This window comes from Podarcis melisellensis (assembly GCF_964234715.1).
Source record: "Podarcis melisellensis genome assembly, chromosome: 4".
NCBI classification, from domain to species: Eukaryota; Metazoa; Chordata; class Lepidosauria; order Squamata; family Lacertidae; genus Podarcis; species Podarcis melisellensis.
The window spans coordinates 11675189-11696915 of record NC_138531.1 but is presented as its reverse complement, the minus strand read 5'-3'; the positions used below and the strand labels follow the sequence as shown (position 1 = coordinate 11696915).

At 43.4% G+C, this 21727-nt stretch overlaps 2 long non-coding RNA genes across 2 annotated transcripts; one reads left to right on the top strand and one right to left on the bottom strand.

The window, feature by feature from the left end:
* Nucleotides 1-1576: 1576 nt before the first annotated feature.
* On the top strand, nucleotides 1577-7168 carry LOC309367788. The gene is made up of 3 exons (XR_014167361.1): nucleotides 1577-1658; nucleotides 2673-2776; nucleotides 6840-7168. It is a non-coding gene; the product is annotated as an uncharacterized lncRNA (long non-coding RNA).
* A 9325-nt stretch (nucleotides 7169-16493) lies between these two features.
* On the bottom strand, nucleotides 16494-20861 carry LOC309368146. The gene is made up of 3 exons (XR_014167571.1): nucleotides 20782-20861; nucleotides 18203-18291; nucleotides 16494-17380 (listed from the first exon to the last, which is right to left on the bottom strand). It is a non-coding gene; the product is annotated as an uncharacterized lncRNA (long non-coding RNA).
* Nucleotides 20862-21727: the final 866 nt, after the last annotated feature.

Below are 21727 nucleotides of genomic sequence, written 5' to 3'. Positions count from 1 at the left end.
CGTCTGTTGGGGTTCTTTGCACCATTCACTTCCTTCTTTTCTAGTGAAAATAAAAAAATACAAATCAAAGAGTGACATTGTTTACTATACTCTGCTTGTTCAGAATGCACCTAGTTCTCGGCTGTCCTAGAAAGGAGCACATTTGCCCTATATTTTTGGTGAGTGAAATTCAAAGTAGATCATTTTGGTAATGCTTTTGTAAGGCATCATATTTCCAAGAAGCACAAAAGGTTGAACTAAAATATCAGCAGTGCACAAAGGGTAATAAAACAGTCCACATACTGATATCAGCCAAGCCTTGATTTAAAAAGAAATGATGCGCATCAAATCCACTATTTCTAGATTGTTACCTTTTGAGGAGCTTCTGTTGCAGTGCGCAGTGGTACAGTTAGCTTGGACCTGACAGTACAGTTTCGACAGTGGTAGTGCTAATGTTAACACGATTGTTCCAGCCAACTGACATTGATTAGCAGTTGCATTGTAGTCATGCCAGTATGGATGAAATACCTCATTGTGTAAGATAGCAATGAGTATTGGGTGGTTTTTGTTTCGAAGCCATGTGGGCACTCAGGTGCCAAACACTAGAGGCTGGCACACATTGTGAGAACGATGTATTCCATGGCTAGGGCTGTGGAGATTGACAAATGCTGCTAATTGTACACAGCCGTCAGCTGGTCTTGCTACTGATAACTGGCCCATTCATTCTACAGTATAGACCCATTTCCACTGCAGTTTTGGCCCAAGTCCTTTTGGAGGCCTCTGGTAGCATTCCACCCATTTAGCAATATATGTGTGTGTTTTGCAAATGAGAGTCACTATATAGGGTCCTGCAGACTACGAGTTCTTGTCTCCTCTCATCCTCCCCCTGCCCATGAGGTTTCACATTTTTATAAAGTCTCCAAGAATGCTTTTGCAACAAAAAAATTAAATGGTACACGTTAGTTTACAGCAATTTTTAAAAAATGCACAATGAAACCACATATTACTGTTAAACTGTTTTCTTCAATGAAAAATGTCAAAATAAAATCTCGATAACTGTTTGATTTTCTACTGATTTGTAAATCAAGGGATTATTGACATTTGATTTTAATATTTTCCCATGTATTCCAGAAAATAAAATTTTAAACCCCCCTTTCAAGCTTCATGGTGCATCAACCAATCCAGCAAATGACCTATTTGTTGCCTTCTAACAGGACGCAGGTGGCGCTGTGGGTTAAAGCCTCAGCGCCTAGGACTTGCCAATCGAAAGGTCGGCGGTTCGAATCCCTGCGGCGGGGTGCGCTCCCGCTGCTCGGTCCCAGCGCCTGCCAACCTAGCAGTTCGAAAGCACCTCCGGGTGCAAGTAGATAAATAGGGACCGCTTACCAGCGGGAAGGTAAACGGCGTTTCCGTGTGCAGCTCTGGCTCGCCAGATGCAGCTTTGTCACGCTGGCCACGTGACCCGGAAGTGTCTCCGGACAGCGCTGGCCCCTGGCCTCTTGAGTGAGATGGGCGCACAACCCCAGAGTCTGTCAAGACTGGCCCGTACGGGCAGGGGTACCTTTACCTTTACCTTTAACAGATGCACCTGTAAATATTGCACAGGCATCTACAGAGAACTCAATGGATTTCTTGCTTATAGGACTTCCTTTCTGATAGAGTTGTGCCAATTACAATCAGTAAGTTGCAATGTGTTAAGCTGAATTACTGGTTTGGTATTTTATATCATGATACTCACATGGTGATTGCTGCCTTGGGACATCACAATGGTCCTATTCAAATAATTATGTTGCATTCTCCACTGAGCAGGGAGTTGGCTGCTGGATGACTTCTAAGGTCCCTTATAACTCCATGACTTTAAGATTCCTTAGTGATCATTGTTACTGAAAACCTATTTCTCTTATCAGGACTGAATTTTGATCTGTTTGCTAATTATTTTGTATCTGTTTTTATAGTGTTGCAAACTTTACAGTTATAAAAATTAAACGATGGTTTATGCATTTAGTTGGCTGGGGTGTGTTTACAGATATCCCTAAATTTATATCATGCTGGTCATCAAAACTTCTAAATTCTTATGAAACCGAAGGCTGGGTTGAAATCTCCCCTTCCCAGTTGTGGAATATATTCTCCTATGAAAGCAGCCAAGTTTCTGCTGTTTGGGGAACAGGATAAATTTCTGTATTTTTTAGGGTGTTGCCACTCACCCTTACTGGTTGTCACTGTGAAGTGTGGGTAACAGGAAGCTATGAGAAAAGCCGTATGCCACTTCCTACTGCCAAACGTGGAATGGCTTGGGAGCGGCCTTCTGCAATGTGGCATGTGTGACCCTGTGAAAAAAGCAATGAAACAGGAATGGAAACCCCCCTCCTGAAAAATTTAAAGACATTTATTTCCCTCCCCTCATGATTTTGCAGGGGGAGTTTATCCACTCACCTTAACAAATAGTCAAAAATGAAATTTTGGGGACAGTTCTAATAAAAACTTGGAATGTCAGGCACAGTCGTCACTGAGTGCTTCTACCTTCTTGCACTCAGGAGTGGATACTACTTCTAAGCCTGCTGCCAAATATGTATTATCTAAAATATGCTTTCTTCAATTCAAGGTCTTGTTTTATTCATATGCAAATGTGTTCACATTTAATTCGATTAAAAGTCACGACCAACTAATTCATTATCTCTTTAATTGGGTGACAGCCCCACTCTGAAGGTAAATTACCACTGAGACTGTCAGAGAAGGACTTTCTCTTGGAGATGGAAATGCAAAACCCTGGATGGCGACTGTTTCCAGTTAGGAGAAGGTAAACTAAAATAAGATGTGACAGTTCTGCGTTTTAGGGAGGATGTGTCTTGGAGGGGCTGGTGGTTGGTTTGGGTTTTTTGCATTGATGCTTTCACAACAATAACATCCTTAACATTTAGTTTGTGTATTCAGTATGGCATTTCATCCCTATCTTGGTTCTGAACAGATCCCTTGAATACTGTGCTTGCTAGCCTACATCATCTGCCTTGTGGACGTCACCCAGTAATAATGTGTTGTTTTGGATCCAAACAATTGTGTGCAGGATTCTGCTTCTATGCTAGCATTTTTATTAGATTTTCCATTCCTTGAAGCCATCTACCTAAGTGGTCCTAAAACAGAAGTAAATAATTAGATTGCAAGTAAAAAGAAAATATTGGACCCAAGCTTTTCAGCAATACTAGGCAGATATAACTGATGAACGGTCAATCTCTAAACTACTAGAACAGGATCCCTGTGTATCTGTGTCATACTTGAGAGCCTCAAGGAAATCTAATACAAGAAATAAAACAGAACATGATAAATGGATATATTATCAATACTTCATAAAATTAGAATATTCGAAGAGAGCATAAATCAACTTTAATGCGGAGACAGGATCGTCTAACAATAAAATTGTAACATTAAAAAGTCTAATGTCTTGCAAAAGGATCCACGGGTAGCATTTTAGTTTCCCAGCTGCTCAGTGGGAGACTGGTATTGACTGTTTCATTGCTGTGCATGGAAATCAAATCTTCAAGGAATCTGGCTGCATAGGTTTGATGTATCAGTGTTGGAATTTCTGAGCTGTGTTGGTCTTTCAAGCACAGGGCTGGCCCAAGGGCAAAATGGTGCCGCTCTCTCCTTTTTGCATATAGAAGTCACACGAAAGCTAGTGACAGGATAGTAACCTCTTATGCAAGTAGATAATTTTCTGAATCCAAGTACCCAAAGACGCTCAAGTTATTTCAGCACCTGGGCCAGAAAATCCCCTCAAGCACTCCTCCCCTCTGGAAATAAGAATAATAATCAATTGAACGATTTTGCTGCTCTTTCATGATGACCAAAACCAGCTGCCTGAACCAGTTGCCTAATGCTGGGCTGACCTTGCCAAGGTTATCCCTTGACATTATGCATTTTGATGACTGAGGCTGCAGGGAGAGGGTGAGGGCTTAGTTGACATGCCACAACCTTGTGGATCACAGTACCTGGAACCACCTAAGTGCTATTAACTCATTCTCCCGTCCTCGAAATGTCCATTGGGTGAGTGGGAGAGTTGGCCCCTTATCCCCCACCATTTTGTAAGACTTCCACCTGTTGGCGGTTGAACTTCTGCAGCACGAAGCCTCTTCTCCTTGCATTTGTTTTGCATGCATGATCTACAACTCTGGAAAATCGGGGTTCTAAATGGTGCAGACTGTCTACTGGCATGCAGCAGGTTCCCTGCTGTAGGCATTCAGCACCCAGCACATGGGTGGGTGCAGAAGCAACAGCAACAGGGATGTGCAGGCAGATTCATTCCCACTCTTTCCCCCCTTGCCCAATAGTAATCGGATGGAGGAGAGTAGAAGGTGGAGAAGAATAAACAAGGCTCCTGGAAATGTAATTGAGGTGCATTGGGTTGGGCTCTGCTTTGATTTTCACGCTTTGGGTTATTGAGGTCAACCGTAGAAGCTACCAGCAGCCACAAGTCTAAATTTGTTTGTAGAAGCTTTAACATATGCGTCCTCAAAAGTAATATTTAATGTTATTTTACAGGCACACGGGACTATGCTGGTGCTGTTTAGCCAGTTACGCAAGTAGAAAGACATTGTGTAGCAATGATGCTCCTGAAACCTGTTTTGTCAAGGTGGAGCACTTGTAAGGTGTCAGCTGGGAAATCAAAGTCTTAACTTGCAAACTCTGTTCCAAAGCCAAAACACAGGCCGTTTCTAGCATATCTCTTTACATGGAAAGGGTATTTGTGCTTAAATTAGTTTGGTAAAACTAAAATTGTGACGCCAAATAATCAGGCAACATGATTTAGAAGAGTTCCCCCCTCCCCTTCTCTCACACAGGAGAGATGCTTCTTCTAAGACAGGATCTGGGAAACAAATATTGCATAAAAACATTTTTTTAAAGTAAAACATTTAATGTTTTTTAAGACATTTTAAATTATTATAATACGCCTTTTAATTTTATGCAAATTTATCCACTGATTAATTCCAATTCATGTGATTAAGATTTCTTAAATACAGTATCTGATACCATGGTGGCATGTAACCTGGATCAAAGAAACTCGTTCTCTGTTCAGATTGACCATAACAAATTGTACACAAATCATGAAGAGGCAAAGAAAACTGTCTGACAACCCAGTCCTATTGCTTGATGAGTTTTTAACCGCTGCACCCAAAACAGGGTGTGTTGTAACAACAAAAGCTTCATTTTAACCCAGGCAAATTAGCCAGACATTTTTCTTTCAACTCACCTTAAAGAGCCTTACAACAACACTGATTAACTGAGGTCCTCTGGTTCATTTATCAGCTACTGTCAGTTCTTGGTCTGATTAATGATTGGGGAACATGTGGTACCATAGATGCTGTTGAACCCCAGTTCCCATCAGTTCCAGCTCACATGGTCAGAGATGGTAGGGGGCTCTAGCAAGAGCTAGAGAGCCCAGGTTTCTCATCCACTTCTTAGTATCTCCTTTAAGAGAGTGGTCCATCCAGCAGCAGATGACATGGTGGGGCTCAAGCACTCACCCAACTTCCCACCAGCTAAGCCTCTACTTCATACTGGGACAGAGGAAGAAGGACAAAGAGGCCACAAGGTTGGTGCAGCGAAAACATGCCAGCAGGAAAGCCAGATTGGCTCCACCAGCACATTTGCACTGTGCTGACCTCATGGCCTCCTCTCCTCCCTCCTCTCTGTCCTGTTATGAAGCTGCGACTCAGCTGGCAGGAGATCGTTTTGGATCCTGCGCTTAGTAGCTTCTGCAGAAAAGCACACGCAGTGTTGATGAGGCTACCCAAAGGAGTTATTTTAAAAATATTTTAGGACCTTGCAAACAGAGGGCAATTAGTATGTTGTCAACATTTTTCATTAAAAAAATTAATGCACAGACTGAAGACTATTCTTTGTACATCTTGAAAGTATTGAACTTGTATGACAAGTCCTTTGAATGAGAGCACTTCTGCAAAAACCTAACTCTCAAAGCAACTAAAAGACAAATTGTTTTCCCTGAAGAAGTAATATTTGATGCATCTTTTTGAGTGTCATCTTGTTTTGTCTTGTATATTATCTAATTGCAAGAATGTTTTCAGATGGATTAATTAATTACATGGCACTGTACCCCTTGACCCCTTGTAAAAATGTCCCAAACTTCCTTTTTTGTTTCTTCAGCTTTGCCTAAATTCTGATAATTAAGAATAATTAGCAATCTGTCCTTTTTGCTAACTACTAGGATCCTGGGTGTTCTGAGCATGTTCACTAACAATTAAGTACAGTGGTACCTCGGATTAAGAACTTAATTCGTTTTGGAGGTCTGTTCTTAACCTGAAACTGTTCTTAACCTGAAGCACCACTTTAGCTAATGGGGCCTCCTGCTGCTGACACACGATTTCTGTTCTCATCCTGAAGCAAAGTTCTTAACCCGAGGTACTATTTCTGGGTTAGCGGAGTCTGTAACCTAAAGCATCTGTAACCTGAAGTGTCTGTAACCCGAGGTACCACTAAATTGGCTGATTTTTACCAATATTTAATAGTTCTCATTAATTATCAGTTAATGAATAATCCTGTTAACTACTCTTCTCCTGAATTCCACGCCCCCAAAAAACTTCACAGTGTGTAATTGGAACAAACTATACAACCTTAGAAGGATGCTTGTGGATTTCGGATGGTCCAAAATTGTTTATGTGAAATGAACCTGATTTGCAGTTCCTGGGTTGGAACGGAGTTTTCATTTGTCTTCCACACTTGTTCAAATTTTGCAACACAGTTTCCAACTCGGAAAGCATACCAAAATGAAGGGAAATGAATTCATCTATTTGGTTGAGGACTGGGAAAACATTGCAGAAAACCTGAAGTCCTTTTTCTCTGCATGACAGGCTCCAGCAGATTGAGCGGCTAAGACCAACAGTTGTTCCAGTGTTCAAGAAGGCAATTTCCCACATATGTTGTAGTGGGAAGTGAAAGGCAGAAGAGGCTCATTAGCCTTGGGAAGGTAGCCCACCTAGGAGAAGGAAAACTGATCCTAAACCTCTGATAACCTTGCAGGATATTTTTGGGAGACAAAAAGGCTAAGGCATAGACCCTACACAAATCCATAGTGGAGTCCCTAAGATGGCTGGATGGCATGTTGTATGACTCCTTCCAGCAACTCCTGTAGTCAAGTTGGTACCCAACTTATTGCTCTGTTTTCCTTTGGACCACTTCAGTGAGGTCTTGTCTTCGGGGCAGCCCAGGACCTCCATACACACTGCCCGGGCTTGCATCCCAGGGAAGTCACTTTGGTGCTGCTAACACAACAGTTTGACTTCACCTCTGGAGGCACACTCCAATGTCTCTTGAGACAGACGGACACCAACAAAATTGGAAAGGGCCAATGACAGGAGGAGATACCGTACCAGTTGATAACTCTATGTAGCGGAGACAGAGACGCTCAAGCCCAGGGATGGAGGTCCTCCCTTGTTCCTGCCGTGAGTGGTTTTGCCTGGCTGGACTGTGCCCTTGAACTACAATGACTTCTTGAATCTAAATTATGAAGAAATTGATAGCTAGAAATACAGACACAAACTCATTCAAACGTTGAAATGCTTCTTTCTCCATCTCGGTCTGCATTCACATGGCATTCAGCCTTCTCTTCTGGCAATTGGTGAGAAAGGGAATAGAAAGTTTAGTTGCATGGTCTTTCTAAAAGAAACAGCACGCCCCTCTTTTTATCGACCTACATGGCGTGCATAAGCCACTGCAAATCATTCTGGGGTGAGCAAAGCTTGTGGCATTAGCCTTTGCATGGCTTGCAGCCTCAGGTAGTTAAATCTTTTCCACCGGTGGCGCTACCACCTTTCCAGCTTCGTGGTGTGAACCGTAACAATCACGTTAGATAATCATAATTGGATTTTGACATTGCCCATCCTGTGTGCCTTGTCATTCAGAGCAAGATAAATATATCAACGGAGGGAGGAAATGATTTTCAATAGTCACACCCCGATAATCGTTTCATTCACTGAAACCTATTATTACTATTAAATAGCAGTGGTTATCTTTTCAGGCTATGGCCTGTGAAGACGAGCTTATGCCAAGTAGATCCAGTTTCACTAGTCATGGGGAGCATTCAGTGGGGACTAATGGGGCACTGCACCACTAAGTCTGCCCCCAACTTGTCTAGGGAGGTGGCACTGCTTTTCAACAGCGGCATCCTCTGTCTCAGTATTGCTCTCATAGAAGACTTTGGATTTGATATCCCTCTTTATCACCACCTGAAGGAGTCTCAGAGCGGCTAACATTCTCCTTTCCCTTCCTCCCCCACAACAAACACTCTGTGAGGTGAGTGAGGCTGAGAGACTTCAGAGAAGTGTGACTGGCCCAAGGGCACCCAGCAGCTGCGTGTGGAGGAGCGGAGACGCGAACCCGGTTCCCCAGATTACGAGTCTACCGCTCTTAACCACTACACCATAGTGGTAGAACTCAGCAGGAAGGAGGAGGGGGACAAAACTAGAATTAGAAGTGAGACACTGCCTGTCATGGATTCTGGCTCCACCTTCTGCTGGTTTTCCTACCTTCTGCTCTAACCAGCGTTCGAAACTCCCATTGTTCAAGGCGCATTTTGCAACAAGGAATTTCATTAGCATGAGTAGTTTCTGAGCTCAGTACTGCGCCTAAGATTTCAGATTAAAACTGCAGGGAGGCAGAAATGAAGGAAAAGAGGACCCTTTTCTGCCTCCCTGCTTTCTAGCTACTCTCTGAAGACTGGAGAAGAGACCCTCTTAAGAATATTAGGGGAGTGGGCAGGAGAAGGACAAGACCATGTGGAAAATGAACATAATATTTTAGCTGAAGTTCATTCATTTTCAGCTTTATATCCTTGTTATAAAAATGTGCGTCCAGACATTCTGTTGTTGCGTCCATAACTGCGGTTTAAGGTGCCATTTAGCTCCTAGCTTTCATATCTCAGTTTCTGGGTCTAACAGTTTCATTGGAATACTCATATTACACTGCCTCCAGTCTGATGGCAGCAACAAAATGAGCTTCTTCATGTATTAAGAACTGGACTGGAAGGACCTAGGTTCACATCCCCACTCAGTCATCAAGCTTGCTGGGGAACCTTTAATCAGTCACTAATTTTTTTAAAAAATAATTTTTTATTAGATTTTTCCACCATAGTAACACAAACCACAAAGCAGATTAATACACAAAAACAGAAAAGGAAAAAGAGAAGAAGAGAGAGAAGAAAAGAAAAAAAGAAAAAAAGAAAAAAAGGGAGGGGGAAAAGGGGGGAACAATAAACAAATAGACAATAATAACAAACTTAATTCTTCACAAATCCAACTTTTTAAACATCTTGATTGACTTCCTCAAATCCCTCCCTTCTGAGTTTCCGTGTAATTTAAAAGTAACAGCTTTCCAATATCATTATTAAAGTGAAACAATTTCCAATTACAGTCATCTTATTCACTTTTCTTGACATTCTGAATCCTATTTATTTAATTATAACTTAATTTGTCTTAGGCCTATTTGTTTCTTTCAAGTAATTTCTAATTTTTTATATTACAATATTTGTTCAAATAGTCCTTGAATTTCCTCCAGTCCTCTTGAAGCTCCTCTTCTTTCTGGTTGCGGATTCTTCCAGTCAGGTCAGCTAGCTCCGAAAAGTCCATCATCTTCATCTGCCAGTCTTCCACTGTTGGTAGTTCTTGTGTTTTCTTTAATCAGTCACTAATAGGGCTGGGAGATATATCAATATATTGTCCAAAATGAGCTTGAAGTCCATATCAGTTTCATAGTTATTGACCTGGCAATGTCTCACAAATCATGATGTGTGTTAGGGCTGGCTGATCTATTGTCCAAAACTGGTTTTAAGCCCATTTGATGATAATTTTCATAATTTTTGACCTGGCCATATATTGTGAATCATGATGCGTATGTGTGTGTGCCATGCAAAAATCACAATGTGGGGAAAACCATGAAGCCAGCCAATGCCTCTACATTGTCCCATCCTTTATGTATTTCAGACATCGTGATATATCAGTATTTCGTGATGTTTAGCTGGTAATATATGATGATGCTGAAAATCAGATATTGCCCAGTCCTGGCCACTAAAACCTTGCAAGATGGGGAGGGGGCAGAGCCAATGTGGAGGATTTTGCTACCTAAGAGATATCCTCAAATGATGTCCTCCACCTACCCAAGTCAAGGTGCGCAGTAGTGCCCAAGGCGCACTCAGTTATTTCGGCACCTGGGTCAGAAAATCCAACACCTCCCCCTTCCCTGGCAGTAAAAAATAAGAACAATAAATTAAGCAGCTACTTGAGGTAGTCACCTGTCTCTCTGCCTAATGATAGGACCAGGAAGGGAGGGGCGGAAAAGGAGCAGCTCCTTGGACGCGTCCTTGAGCAGAGAGCCAAATTCAAACGCAATAAATAAGCAATACCACACTGAGGCGGAAATCCCTCCTACTGGATACCGCAATGCGAGTTATTTTGCATCCTCCTGGAAATCAGAATAAGGCTAGAGCAGGTGTTCAAATTTCAGCTGGAAAATCATGCCACAAACATACATACCAAATTTCATTCTGATACCTGCTTTCAGGGGAAATAATTGGACTGAGATAGGTGAGAACTGAGCTGGGGGTTATTTGGGTCCCCTATTAGTTGCTGCCCAATACCCTCAGACATCAGACCTAGGCTCCTGAAATTAGGCAAATGTTGGCTCTTCTCTTCTGCATATTGGTGGTGGTGGTGGATCTGGAGACGGAGCAATCCAAACCAAAGATCTCCTGAAACAAGTGGACTTTGGAATAGATGAATCTCCAGATGACCTTGGTCTCAGCTGGTTGAAAGTCCACCATCTCAGCTCAGCTTGAGATAATGTCAGTGTCCATCCTCCATCTTGGCTCAGCTGAAGCTGGCTGAACTGAAACTGGGTAAGTCCCCCGAAACCCTGAGGCTTATGGGAATTGGGATCCAGTAATGCCTGTAGGGTACCAGTCTGGGAAAGGCTGCTCTTATGCAACACAAGGAACTTGCATACCTATGGAAGAAGCAAAAAATGCAACTTGTCTTTCTGTTTTCAAGAGCCACTGAAGAATTCAAGTAGTGAATCCGTGAGCTGCCATGAGGATGCGGCATAACACAAAATGGCAGTCATAGGGCATGGCATAACACAAAATGGCTGCAGTGGGTGTGTGGTACAACAGCTACCATATCAGAGAACAGGGTTGCCAACTTGAATAAAATATGGGGGGGGCAGGTAAACCCCAACCTTGTATAATCAATCACATGATGTAGCACATGCACACCATTTGAATGGCAATGCCCATCAACTGGTGGGGGCTCAAATATTTTATGTGGGGGGTCAAAGGGAACTTGGGCCCTAGGAGTTGGCGCCTATGTCAGAGAAAGAGACAAAGCCAGAATATGGTTTTGTCTCTTTTTCTGCTCTTTTAGATGTGGCAGCTATTACTTCACATCAGTGAGAGGAAGGCACCTACATCAACTACTGCCATGCTTTCTCACATGCTCACTTTGCAAAGGCATTTTACGGGTCATTACTGGTAAGAGGATGACAGGTTTGGTGGATCTTGGTCTGATCAAACAGGATTCTTTAATTATTTGTTTAGTAGCCATTGCCAAATATTTGTAGTGGTTTCCCCCACAGTCTGCCCAACAGAACATGTTGGTGTGACATGAATGCAAGCAAGTTAGGTTCATTTTTTTTTCATCTTAAGGTTTTTGGGTGAGAGATCAGTGGTCTTCCTGACAAGCCAATAAATTGGATCAGATACTTGTCTTGTTTTCTTTTCTGATTCTGTGATGGCAGCAGAAAACAAAACACCTTCCGAACGGATGATCTACTTAGCGCTGTCAAACACAACGTGGTGTCAAAACTGTCTGTGTAAGAAAAGACACCCTGCCTGTCCAGAACAGGAGGCAGCTGCCAAAGGATGTTTGCGATTGTCAAATTAAAACGGGGGGGGGGGGAGGCAATAGGATTAGTTGATCAGCTTTTGTGTGTGGCAAAAGATGCACAGCATTAGAAGACACAGCTGCCAGCTAAGACCAACATTTCTTGTTTAGCTAGAAAAGGAGAGGTGGAAAAGCTATTGGCAATTGAATGTATTTGGATGAGGGTCATAAAAGATGGAGGATTTCAAAAAATATAATCAATTTATTGGGTAATACAATCCGAGGCCCCTCTAGTTGCAGCAAACAACCTTTAGAACAAATGTCACGTCTATGCACATATTGCTGAAAATTAGGTTAGTTGTAATAACACAGGGAGGCTACCAATCTTTATTAGCTCAGTTATGAACATAAAGTTACAACATTGCATTTGGCAGGCATAAACGCCATTCAGATGAATTACCCTTGAACCTTTGAATTTTTCTGATGCCATTGAATATATTTATGAAAATGATAAGTTCTAAATAGTGCTGTTCATGCAGATCAGGGGTAGGGAACCTCCGAACCTAGTAGCTTACTTCACAAAGGTAAACATTGCAAACCTACCTTGCCCTGGCTTGTTTTTGCCTGCCCTCCCCAGAGGGGAATATGACCCACGGGCTGGAAAAAAGTTCCCCACCCCTGATGCCAATACTGCAAGTGAAAAAATCTCATAAGCTGTAGCAAAACCCATGTTTCTTCCCTCTGCCCCCGAGAGTCACTCCCTTCCGCAAAGCTAGAGTCCAAGTCATTGCCAAAGAATAAGGAACGAAAAGGGGTAATATTGGTCCTGATATGATAAGAAGCAAGTCTCTGTCTTGTTCCAGTCAGAGCTGTGTGTGTGTGTTATGTGTGTACCTTAATATTGCTGCCTGCTCGACCGGCTGTTCTTTACTACTGGAGGTGACAGTTTAAATAGTTAGACTGTGCAATTTAAAATATACCAGCTCATCAGTATCTGGCAAACACCAAGCGCCATCTCAGCATCCAAGGTCAGCATTTCCCAGTGCTGAGCTCCAGGAGAAATGAACGCTGAGTGCAAGTGGGGTTAAACAGCCAGCCCAGAAGAATGCAGCAAAGAGGTACAAGGAGCCTCTGGTTTTAGAGACAGCCGTGAGGGCTCCAAACTTTATCCATAAATGGGTTTCGACTCCAAGGAGCCTTGTGATGGTTCAAACACAGTGTGATGGCCTGGGAATCCAATTCAGAGGCTGAACCGGAGGAATCCCAGCCTGCACAGGAGTCCCCGCCTCCAGGGCCGGCTGAACTGGGGCAGGGCCTTGATTCTGAAGTGCCTGCACCTGTGCCGGATCCTCAAGAGCAGGCACCAGGTGAGTCCACTCTGGCTCCAGAGGTGGTTGAGGACTCAGTGCCTACAGGTGAGTCTCCCCCTGGGCCCAGTAACCCTTCGGCCTCTCCTGAACTGCAGAGGCTCAGGGCAGAGAGGCGAAGGGAACTGGTTTCTCCCAGGAGGAGTGCTCGCCTTAAGGCCAGGAGAGGCGGGTCTCCTGGGGGCCGGGACCGCCCCTGGCCTCAGAGAAGATAAAGGCCAGTCAGCCCGGTCCCAGGTTGCAGGAGCAATGTCGTTGTTGAGTACCTGTTCCTGCCTGGACCCAGACCTGACCCTCCAGTGTTCCTGTCCCCGCCCAGCTTCTGGCTTCGGACCTCGCCCCGCTCCTTGTGAACTGTTTCCAGGTTAGTGACCCAGGACCGGACTTTGACTACGCCAACGGTAACCTTCCCCCCGGGACCAGCACACACAGCTGCTATTACCTGTACCTAGAACCTCAATATTCATGGAAATGGGGCAGTGTTCAGCATACACATCCCATCTTGACTGATTCGGTAGAGCATGAGACTCTTAATCTAAGGGTCAAGGGTTCGAGCCCCACGTTGGGCGAAGAGAGGTTGGACTAGATGACCCTTGGGTCCCTCCCAACTCTATGATCCGCGTGAGGATTTCCCTGCTTGCACATAGCACTTTCACCGCATCTTCTTCCTGTGGGCACTGCACTCCCCCCCAAATCTGCACCAGAGGATTGGGGGAACCCCTGGCACAGATTTAGGGGACGTGCCTGGAAAGGCAAGGGGGAGAACATTTCAATGTGCAAGCAGAAACATTAGTGCTAACAGAACGTTCACGTAGCACCACGTTAGATACAACTCTGCATTACGGGTCCACTGCAAGCCAGCTCCTTTGGCCCAGTTTCCTCCTCTGCTAATCTGCCAAGATTTCTTAACGTGCGTGGAATTTTCTTGTTCTTTCGTTAACCGTTTAGGCAACTCAGATGAAGCCCTCATAACAAAACCAGCCTTTGTAGCTCTAATGATACACTTGATATTGTTCTCAAGGGCCCGAAACACCCAGCTATTAAAAGCTGAATACATGGGTTTGGCAACTCTTTTCATAACCAAGGCAGATGTTTCTGCTCTGCTTTCCCCCGCTTCTAAATAGCATTATTATTAGTAGTATTTGCCTTGCTTGAGTGATACACAGACAGTTCTGATGAAGATGACAGAACCGAGCCAAAGTGTGTTTGTACTGGAGAACAGTGAATTAAATGGCATCTTTAAATACACAGCAATTACATTAGCTATTGGCTGAGGCTGCACTTGGTATAGTCAAGTGTCTGCCAGAGTTAAAACTCCAGCTCTAGAAAGGGCATTTGAAACTGACAGCCCTCAAATGCTACCTCTACGATGTTCCTAAATCAAACCCCCGTCATCACTACTGCAGATCATTGATAAAACTTGAGGCAAGGCCCTTTCCCTTCTCTTTGAGGGCACCACAGCTTGTTCAACTGGTTGTGCAAGAGATAGACTTGCCAACTTTTCCACCATCTGCTGCTCCCAGGGGTGCCAACGGGACTTTCTGGGCCCAGTACACTGTGACTTCCAACCTGCTCACAAAAGAGAAAAGAGGTTTGCATCTGTCTGTGACGTGTGCAGATTTCTGCCCTCTATTGCAGGCAGTGTAGGGGACCCAAAAATAGATCAGTGGTCACACACGTAATAAAACACCTTACAGACAGAATGTGAAAAAGCTGAAGGTTTTCCCATAATTGTATCTGCATACTAGAAAAGGCTTAACCTGTTAAGTTTTCTCCTGCCAGACAGCTGTTAAAAGGCACAGGAACCCTCCACTGCCAAGGCTGCAATCCTGTACCCACTTACATGGGAGTAAGCCCCATTAAACACAGAGAGATATTTTCTTAAGGGCTAAAAACCATTAATGCTGAAACCTTTACAATCCTTTCCTTGGGAAAAGGGGGATTCTCCACTAGAGACGAGTTCTTCAGTGTTCGCTTCTATTTGGGGAACGATGTGTGCTCTGTCACTCTGCCTGCATATCCCTAGGCAATGAAAGTAGATTTTGGCTTCGGCATTTCATCCGAGGGGAGGGAAAGTCACCATTTATGAATCTCTTTGGAATCATTTGTCAAGGGAGCCGTGCTTCTGACAGAAAGTGACCCCGATGTTGCCTTTTTCTATCTTTCCAGTTCTTGAGTCTGTAAAAAAATATATTCTCCACAAGGAAAGCCCTAAGCTTGGCAGCTGTGCCATATTTTGCAGGATATCTCCTTGTGAGACAGACAATTGAGAAAGTATGTACGCCCCATCTGCTTTTAATTATAGGAGCACTAGGGTCCCATGTTAAGAAGAGAGAGAAATTCATAAAGAGCAAATAGAGGAGAAATGAAAAAGTATTACTGTATCTGAGGGATGGTTCACATACTGTTGACATCCCATGTGGTGGAGTGCCATTGTTGAAAAAGCCATTATGCTATCCTCCCCACAAGTAGAAGAGGGTCACAGCCATACCATTTGTTTAAAGCCCTCTTATACCAGTTATAAGGGACGCGGGTGCCGATCTCATGGTCGGCGATTCGAATCCCCACGGCAGTGTGCGCTCCCATCGTTCGGTCCCAGCGCCTGCCAACCTAGCAGTTCGAAAGCACCCCCGGGTGCAAGTAGATAAATAGGGACCGCTTACCAGCAGGAAGGTAAACGGCATTCCGTGTGCTGCGCTGGCTCGCCAGAGGCAGCTTGTCACGCTGGCCACGTGACCCGGAAGTGTCTGTGGACAGCGCTGGCTCCCGGCCTATAGAGTGAGATGAGCACACAACCCTAGAGTCTGTCAAGACTGGCCCATACGGGCAGGGGTACCTTTACCTTTATACCAGTTATGGCTGCCCTCAAAGGAGCCTAGTAACTGTAATCTACTACTACTACTACTTTTATTATTTATACCCTGCCCATCTGGCTGGGTTTCCACAGCCACTCTGGGCAGCTTAAAACATATATCAAAACATCAAAGCATCAAACATCAATAGCTTCCTGATACAAGGCTGCCTTCAGTTGTCTTCTAAAAGTTGTGCAGTTCTTTATCTCCTTGACATCTGACAGGAGGGTTTTCCACAGGGAAGGCCCCACAACCTAGAAGGCCCTTTGCCTGGCTCCCTGTAACCTCACTTCTCATAGTGAGGGAACCAGCAGAAGACCCTCGAAGGAGGACCTCAGTGTCCAGGCTGTGTGATGGGAGTGGAGACGCTCCTTCAGGTATACTGGGCTTTAAAGGTCCTCACCAACACTTTGAATTGTGCTCGGAAGTGCACTGGGAGTCAATGAAGATCCTTTAGGACTGGTGTTATGTGGTCCCGGCGGCCGCTCCCAGTCACTAGTCTTGCTGCCGCATTCTGGATTAGTTGTAGCTTCCAAGTCACCTTCAAAGGTAGCCCCACACAGAGCGCATTGCAGTAGTCCAAGTGATAGATAACCAGAGCATGCCCCACTCTGGAGAGACAGTCTGCAGGCAGGTAGGGTCTCAGCCGGAATACTAGATGGAGCTGGTAGACAGCTGCCCTGGACGCAGAAGTCTAAGGGTGCAGAGTGTTGTTAGGAGGCCTCATACAGCTGTTAATTCCCAGCATCCTTTGTGAACCACAGCTCCCAGAATTCTTTGGGTGGGGGCAGCCATGATTCTTGAAGTTGCTTAAGAGTGTTTTAAAGGTATGCTGTGGATCCTCTCCTAGTCACCTGATTGGATGTGTATATACCTGTAATTGTGTGCCTCATTCACATGATCTATCCACCATTAGGATGGTTTTGGGTAGTGGACAAATAAGGGGAGGAGGACAAACCATGTGTAAGGATTGTGTACACCATCATATGGTATATTCCTCTCCCACCAAATAGACAAGCATTGCCATAAGTTAATTAGAGTTTGAGCTCCCTACTCCAGTACCTCTTGCACACAGTGGAAAGGTGCTTGGTAACCATATTGTAAGGGGGTCTTTTTCAAAAAATAAAGTAGCTGCTTAACTCATCTGCTCCGAGGTGAACCTGTTTTCTGAAATGCAAGGAGAGCACCATCTCTGGGAGCTTCCATACTGTTGCTATTTTCAGGTGTGATTCAATCACATATCAGCAAATTCAGGTTGATCGGGAGATCTTCCATAACTACCTCACTTTCCCAGAAGATCGGGCTACTTGCAGTAAGGAAGGTGATGGGGACAGGCATTGGGAAATGTGGAATAACACTTGCTTTGGCGGAATGTCATGTAACCTCCCCACAAACAAATCAGGACAAATGTTCATTAAACAGCCATTATTATCTGATCTCCCCAGAAACAAATCAAGAAGAATGCTCAATAAACAGGCCATCTGGAATCTCCCTGCGTATTTGTTTTTCTCTTCCCTGTACATATTTTGCACAAAGATGAAATCACAGACACTTATTCTCCCTGATGCTCTAGGCTTTCTCCCGTATTTACTTTGTAATATCAAATAAATTAATTCACTGGCATGTCACTAGATCAAGTAGCGTCAAGATGAGATTAATTGGGCAGGGGGGACGGGGGAGGCATTATATTTCTGAACTCTGTTCATAAAAGCAAACAAAAACTTAGATTGTGTGGCATGCCATTGAACGTTACCTCAGAGTACATCAATGGGTATTATTTCGCTGAGCGGATATTCTTACACATTACAATTCTGTGATTAAAAATTTAGAACATATCCAGACAGAGGAGCATTTTGAATAGAGATGATATGGATGGCATGTAAATTACATACTGTGTATATAAACGCAGTTGCCCTTTGGCATTTTGGGACAGCAACTCTGAAAGAATGACATGTGTTGGTCTTAATTCCTATCGAGTCAGACTTCAGCAAGGAATCGTGCGTACCATTATAGGCATGCTTGCGAGTTGTTTCTGTGGCAAGCATCTTTTAATTTTTGAAATACGACGTTTGCAGATTTGCACAAAACTGCAGTAAAACAGTACATCATAGTATGCATATAATACATTACGAGTGCATTGCTCCAAGCCAGGAAACCTGAAGTCTGTTGTGGACATGTGCACAAGTATTTCTTTACCTGTTCCGGCACACATAACTTCAAAAATAAAGAAAAAAAATAAAGGTTTCTAATATTCCAGATTTGCACAAAAACTATAGTAAGAATAAGAAAGAAAAGTGTGTCACTCCCAAACAGGCCATGATTTGGAGTCACTGGCATGAAAAGCTCTTTCTTTTCCTCCCCTTCCTTGCCTCATGTACCTGTGTAAAAGAGCATATTTTTCTAAAAATACCAGGAGCCTGCATGCTTTCCTAATGGCTGGCAGATCTTGCATCACAAAAACGTCACCAGAACTTGCTCAGACAAGGGACTCCAGTGCATTCACAGTCAGGTAACAAGTATATTGGATTTATTTCCCCTTTTCAGATTCTCTGCTGATCAGGAACATCCAAGGTTACCACTGGAAAAACTGTGGGCTGCCAGTTGGTTGGGGTGAATATCATGTGGATGATGCCCCCCCAAAAAAATCAGGGGACATGCACCTTCAAATCCACATTAGACTCCCATCTGAATGAGACCCAGATATCTAGAACTACAATTTCAACAACTGCAGTTAGTAAAAATGAAATGCAGATCTGCAATGGTTTTAAAATGAATTTCAAATACAAGACTCAAATTTGAAAAGTGAAACTCTGAAATTTATTAGCTGCATTAATGAACACATAATCCGGCCATTCAAATTTGAGGGGCTGAGAATTAATTACAGTGAGAGGTGTTAAGTTTGGTCACCAAAATTTGTTTTACAACCATAATTCAGATATTCTGAAAGTCAAAGGAGTTTGAATATCATCCCCTCCAACATTTCTCCTATGAAAATAGGGATATCCCATTCCATAATGATAATTTTACTATTTATACCCCACACATCTTACTGGGTTGCCCCAGCCACTCTGAGTGGCTTCCAACATACAGTGGTACCTCGCAAGACGAATGCCTCACAAGACGAAAAATGCGCAAGACGAAAGGGTTTTTCGTTTTTTGCGTTGCTTCGCAAGACGATTTTCCCTATGGGCTTGCTTAGCAAGACAAAAATGTCTTGCGAGTTTGCTTCCTTTTTCTTAAAGCTGTTAATACCCAGCGAATCCGCGCTCCGCAAGACGAAAAAATCGCAAGACGACACAACTCGCGGAATGAATTAATTTTGTCTTGTGAGGCACCACTGTATATAAAAACATAATAAAACATTAAACATTTTTAAAAACCTTCCCTATACAGGATTGCCTTCAGACCGCTTGGGGGTTGGATAACTCCATACCCTCCAGCATTTTTCCAATGAAAACAGGGACATCCTAAGGAAAAGTGGGACATTCTGGGATCAAATCAGAAACCGGGACGGCTTCTCTAAATCAGGGATGTCCCTGATTTAGGAACACTGATTTAGGAAAATAGGAACACTTGGAGGGTCTGGAACATGCTGAATATAAACAATGTTCACAAGATTTGCCACTGCTGACACTCTGATTTGAGCTCCAAAGATAGGAAGTTGTTATTAAAGCATAAACACAACTGAATATGTCTACAAGAACTGCTTTTGATGTTCTCAACATTTTTAAATGGGTGTGTGAGTTAATTAGGTGAGTGTTGCTGTTGGAAAAGCAGCTGAACCCGAGACGCTCCTGCGGTAAACCAGGAACTATTTATTAATTGCTAAATTTTCTGGAAGGAGCTGGCGCAGAAATTTAGATGGATGCAATGCAATATAAATAATGAGCATCCTAGATGGTTTTTCAGGTTGTACATTTGAGCCTATTTTCTGTGTCCCTGAAATTAAGGTGCCCAAAGTAGCCTGTGTGTAAGCTAAATTCAAGTCCTGCGAAACTGCTTGAACTTAGCAGTGCTGATCTGAGGCCTGTGCTCTCATCCTGACAAATATTGGAAAATGGATTAGAAGACCACCCTGTTTTACTGTGGCCACACAGCATAAAGCATCATCATGTTGTACTTTGCATAATGAGTCTAGAATAACTACCAACCAAGGGTTCTATGTTAAGCTGTGGGTGAACATATCAGACGACACAGCGATTCTTCAAACAGCTCTTGTTTATTCACCCGCCAGGACAGAACTGAACTGAAGGGTTCACTCAGCCTGCTTATATAGAGCTCCAGTACAGCGTAACTGTAACAACTTTCTAAAACTATCCAATCACTGAACGTCACTTTCGATCCCTTATTTGCATAACTATCTACAGTATCCCCCTGCTGGCCCAGGGTGAGAACTTCAGTACATAACATTCTAGGCTCACAGCAATTAAATAAACTGGATAAAGAAGAAGAAGAAGAAGAAGAAGAAGAAGAAGAAGAAGAAGAAGAAGAAGAAGAAGAAGAAGAAGAAGAAGAAGAGTTGTTGTTTGGATTTGATATCCCACCTTTCACTCCCCTTCAGGAGTCTCAAAGCGGCTAACATTCTCCTTTCCCTTCCTCCCCCACAACAAGCACTCTGTGAGGTGAGTGGGGCTGAGAGACTAGAACCCCTACTTTACCTATAAGCAGAGCTATTTTTCTAGAAAAAGAGGTGCCAGAACTCACCATGAACACCTCCCTCGTTCTCTTAGAATGGCAATGGAGCCTACCTGAGAGGTGCTGGAACTGAGTTCCTGTGAGTTCCCCCTGGGGGGAACAAAAAAGCCCTGAGCAAGACAAATCCTGGAAAAGAACAACAGCATTTGCAACTTTACCACATGGATGTTGCTTTCACAACAATATTTTCCCAGAAGAATGTTGAAGGATCATATGACTCAGCCTTTGCCCATGTCTGTTAAGTGCTGGTTTTGTAACAGAACCATGATTAATTCTTGAAACATAGGTGTGAAGGGGCATAGCTGATTTCCATAACTCCTTACTAGCACAAACGTACAAAATATGCCACGAATATTGGTGCCGGCAACTTTTACTGTAGGAGATCTACACAGCTCCACCCTTCTCCTTGACAATCCTCTGAAACCCACCAACACGAATGAGAGATTCCCGGGGCTACTATTGTGAAATAAACGGAAGGGCTTGTGCAATATGTGGGCACTGCAACCAGGCTGAAGACGCCTGACACAGCAGAGCAGGATGCAACAGGAAGGTGCCTGTGACTGATCTGGTGATATTTCTCTCCTTAATAATACACTGTTACTGTAGGTTTATTTTTGTTGAAGAGAAATCATTGTCGTTTCATGGCAACCAGCCTTGGGAAGTAACATAACACAAGATGGCCTGATAAAAATATATTTTGGCACCATCCAGGTCAGTTAAATACCCTAAAAATAAAGGTGTTAGCATAATATGCTGACATTTCTGTATGATTTTAAAATGCAGATGTCATTCTTTTTAATGCTACAAATGTAAAAAAAATAAAAATTAGTATACGGCTGGTGTGGGAAACCTCTGGCACTCCAGATCTTGGTGAACTGCAATTTTAATCAAACTTATTCACATTCTTCACCGTAATATTATGCAATTCTCCGATTTCTCTGAATTGTGGAATAAG